The sequence below is a fragment of the Charadrius vociferus genome, unplaced genomic scaffold (genome assembly GCF_000708025.1).
Source record: "Charadrius vociferus isolate BGI_N301 unplaced genomic scaffold, ASM70802v2 scaffold506, whole genome shotgun sequence".
Lineage (NCBI taxonomy): Eukaryota > Metazoa > Chordata > Aves > Charadriiformes > Charadriidae > Charadrius > Charadrius vociferus.
Genome location: NW_009648677.1, coordinates 882,121 through 886,838, shown reverse-complemented (window position 1 = coordinate 886,838; position 4,718 = coordinate 882,121). Strand labels below are relative to the sequence as shown.

Below are 4,718 nucleotides of genomic sequence, written 5' to 3'. Positions count from 1 at the left end.
ATTAGGAAGAGCTTTTTGGTCTGCACGTCGCACGGGGAGGTGTCAGCCCTCCCCTTTCTAAAAGCAGTGCTGCATTTTGACACTTCAGCAGTTTTGGATGTAAAATTACTTCAGTAATTACTCCATGACCAGCTCTAGTTATTTTTTTTAATTTTTTTTTTGTCGGGAGATGGGTTTAGTGTATTGTTTTATGCCATAATAGTCTAGGTAATCATTCACTTTTATATCTCTATCTCAAAAATAAATTACCATCAAGTTCAAAGACAAGATGATAAGACTAGATTTTAATGACATTATTGTACTTTATATTACAACTTAAGAAGGAGGACCTATGATCTATTGTCCATTGTTGGTTATTTCATCAGTGTCAGAAAGTTTTGGTCTGCACGTCGCACGGGGAGGTGTCAGCCCTCCCCTTTCTAAAAGCAGTGCTGCATTTTGACACTTCAGCAGTTTTGGATGTAAAATTACTTCAGTAATTACTCCATGACCAGCTCTAGTTATTTTTTTAAATTTTTTTTTTTTTGAGGGGATGAGGGACTATTCTGCTTGTGTCTGTTTTTCTGCTGAAGCAGGTTTTGCAGTACCCAGCTACCTCCAGTGGTGATCTCACCTTTCACAAATAAGAAGGATTTGAGCACTTCATTTTTTTGCTCAGTATGTATTAAGAAAGCAAAGGGACAAGAAGATGCCCTTTTTTGCTATTGTCAACTCCTGCCACTTTATTTGGGCGCTCTCGAGCCTTCCTCGGGGAGTCCAGACGTCGTCTTTGACCTTGTGCGCTTCCTTCTCCTCTCCCTTCTGCGCAGGGTTCGATAGGTGGGATCAGAGATTTAATGCCTTGAGAAGCTTAGGGGATATGGTTCAAAAAATTAAGATTTCTTTGGCCTTGTAAAATTGTGTGAAAGATGACTCTTCCCTCTGAGCCTCCCAGGCAATTTGACAACCTCCGTGGCAGTCGAGGGGAAGACTGTTCTCTCTGAAGCGCACACAGAAGATCACGCCGCGTCCCGAGGAGGTGCCATGTTTGCTTTGGTTCTCTGCCTCTCTTACCCTCCCCTTTTTCGGCAGCCCCGCATCATCAGCATCCCTGTTTGATTACACGGCTTCATCTGGGGAGATAGCCATATGGATTAGGAAAATTGGGTTAAAAAGCGTGACTGGGTGTTTCCTAGTGACGTACAGCGACCACCGACGGGGAACCCCGACCTTTGCTCGCTGCTGCCTCCCCAGTGCGCCATTGCTTTTTTCCCCTGTGGTACTCCCGGTGCAGCTCTTGTGTCTCTCCTAGGTCTGGCCAGCGCTAAGAGCAAGAGATCAGTGAGTGGAACTGGAACCCGGGCTGCCGGAATGAAAAAGTTTATGCTGTTACTCTGGCCCAGAATAACAAATAGTGTTTGGTAATTTGTTGAATAAGACACTGTGAGTGTGATGCTGTGGCCAGGGCAGATAACGAGTTTGGAAAATGGATTTGTATCCCGTGTGATCAAGATGATAATCTTACTGCAGAAAATATTCTCACCTGTGTCGCCAGCACATCTCATCTGTGTCGCTGGCTGCGAAGGCTGAGTTAGAAAAATCTGTCTGATTATTTTTGCTTAATTTGGAGACTGAGATATTCTGGGCCAGTTTAACTTTTCAGTGCGTTGACCAGTACTGTTTTGTTCTGCGATTCAGGGGGAAAAGATTTAATATCCTTTTCTGTGTGGTGTCGTAAACATACCGTTCACGGTTGGTTTCGTAACAGTCTTGCCTTTTGCTGTCCTGTTTTCTAAAAAAACCCCACCAAACAACTAAACAAACAAGCCCATTTACTCTAAGGCCCAAAACCATGGATCATTCAGCTTGGCTGAACTTCCCACCTCTCCCTACACTTTTCAAAGGCTGAGAGGGTGATTTTGGAAGCTGGGAAAAAACAGAGCAGAGGAATAAATGAATCTCAGACTTGTACAGAAATGTCTGAACAACATCCTGGAACAAACCTTGGTGTTAGGATCAGGATGGCTTTACCAGGCAGGTTTCTTGCCCGTTCTGTCTCATGTCGCAACCCCACAGTTTGAGTTTATTCCAACGAAATGAATCCTTCCACCAGCTCTGTAAGAGACCGGAACAGTTATTCTGTCTGTGAGACACTGGTTCAGTGTGGGCTGGGACCAACCACCTGCCCTGGGACCAACCGATGTGCTCCCAAAGGGGGAAACTGCATGGCTTTGCTGCCATGAATGACAATAAATATTGAAAAATAAGTAGCAGGGATTTCAAAAATAAAATAAAAAACAACCAACTGGGCAAGCGGAGTTCTGGCACAGTTTGTCCGCAGCTCTGCAAGTGGGGCTGAAGGGGAAAAAATTCACCGCTCGGGTTTACAAAAGAGAGCCGCCTTTTCCACGCAGCGCTTCTCGGCGCGCTGGCGCGAGGCAGCCCACTCGCCGCTTGTCCTCCGCTGAGAAAACAACTGCCATTTGGGCTGTCATGTTCTCCTCTCCTCTCTTGGCTGAGGTCGCTCGCTTGCCTCTTCGTTTCTATTCTGGCATATTCTCCCCCCACCCGCCCCCTTCACTCTCTGTCTGTCTTGCTAAGAAATTTGAACCAGATGCCTGCAGAGCCTTTGGGGCCTTGGGAGAAGGTGCCTGGAACCTCTCTTCTGCTCGCAGGACCATCGCGGTGGATTTATGCTCCTTTCAGGGTCCCGTCAAGGACCGTTTAACCTGAACACTTTTCACTTTGCTCTTCTCTCCATTTTTTTCCTTGTATTTCTCATTCAGCTGATCACTCTTTCATAATGAGGAGATTGGGTTTTTTCTCTGTTGTACTTTGAGCGCTGCTTTTTTAAGACGATGCCAGAAAACTGCCTGATTTAGCCGGGGTGGTTCTAGTTTTACTTGCAAAATAATTGCTTTCATTTATATCTGTATTTCTCTTATGCAAGTGCAGGAGGGAAAGGGAACAACGTGTTGCATAGCAAAGGCTGAAAAGCAGTTCGAGTGAGGGATGACAGGACAGAGCAGGCAGGTGTAGAGCCAAATAGGATTAATTTCAGGATATTTTAGACGGCAGGGCTCTTGTAGGTACTAACAGGGGGTGCAGCAGAAGATCCCTGCAGAGTCAGATTCCTCTGAAAGTCATTTGGATCACTTTTGAGGACAAAACTGGGCTGGAAACCTAGTTTACAACGAGAAGTCTGACGCTTCATGCTCTCCAGCCAGATCATATGAAAATCTTTGGCAAAGCATTTGGCACTCGCAAAATCTCATAGCGGGGAAAAAAAAATCCCATTTGCAAGTGCAGAGGAAAACAGTAACCTGCTGATTCCCTCGGCCTCTTTTACACGCAGAGTTGGGAGGGTTGCAAACAAAAACTGCACTTGAATTGCTGGCACGTACAAGAATTTGTTTATCTCCGTGCATAACACCTGCAGTTATCCTCTTACCGGCTTGAGACTTGGCTGGAAGAAAGGGGGGGAGAGGAGAGGCGTAGAGTTTTGGGAGCACAGGAACTTCTGAGGAGAAACTGGATGATAAAGCAATGCGTTTTGGGGAAGAGAAAAAGCACAACAGCGGTGAAGTGAAATTTGGAGCTAATAAGCAACGGTGAATGGTTTCCTACAGAAAGCTGCTGCACGCAGGGAGAAAGTTAGGAAAGCCCATAAGTCATTAGAGAGGCGGATGAGGACTCCGGAACTAGGGCTAAGGCTGAACAATGAGCTGGGTTTAGGACAGATGAAGGTATCTATGTTGTATTTTAGCACCTGTTATCAAGTGAGCTTGCTGGACAACCACGGGGTGCACCCGTCAGTCTTGTGATTAGCTGCACAGTGTCTTTGAATGCCCTGTCAACTTTTAGGGGTCTGAGAGGGTGGGAGCTATGTTTGGGGAAAAAAAAAAACAAAACGAGCAGCAATTTTAAACAGGATTTCATATACTTTGTAGTGGTGATGCTACTTGTTGCTCTTCTCTCCTTTGTGGCTGGCGTAGCCTTGGGCTGTCTTTACGTGATGTGGTTCGAATGAGTTTTTGCATTCCAGCACATCCAGCGTCCAGAGCCGCTCAGAAAAACCAGGCTTAGTGTTTGTAGGCAGCAATTTACAGCCCAGAATAATACTGCAGTACTGCAAATGGATCGATTGTCATACCTTAACGTCTCCTTTAGAAAATACCGTGGGTCTCCAAACAAAGTTTTGATTGCAGAGCCAAACATCAAGTCTCCAAAATGGCCCGAGTGAGATCCAAACGCTCCAAGCGCAGGCAGTCGAATGGCATTGTGTTTGGGCTCTCACATAGTTCCACTGAAAAAGAAATAAAAAAATGAAAGCTTATGGATGTTTAGCGCAGTGAAATCTTTCCAAAGAGGCACAGCGGAAGGCACCCATCCTCGGTAGAGGAGGGGATTTATTTTGTTATAAAGCTCTCCTTAATCTCTTTGGATACCAAGAGATGGTCTGAGTTTCCAGAATACATTTCCTCTCACCTCGACAGCGGTGACTCTTCTTTCCTTATGTTTACTAAGCTAAGCTAAAGGGCAAACCTGGGGTTGCGGAGGTTTGACTGCACCTTCTTGTAGTGCCCTGTGACTGTGGAGCTGTGCAGAAATGACGGGTAACGGTCCTCCGAAGGCCTGAGCAAAGGTGGTCTGTGGTCTGTACCCCTTAGGTAGGAGAAAACGCAGGGGGGGATGAGTGCAGCAGTGCTCCTCGTTCTCTCTCATCACTGCCTAGGTTT

General features: G+C 45.9%; 1 protein-coding gene across 1 annotated transcript in view; it reads left to right on the top strand.

Moving 5' to 3' along the window:
- Positions 1-4,718, top strand: part of ARHGEF9 (Cdc42 guanine nucleotide exchange factor (GEF) 9) — a 69,444-nt gene that overhangs the window by 1,028 nt on the left and 63,698 nt on the right. The gene's annotated exons all lie outside the window — the stretch shown is intronic.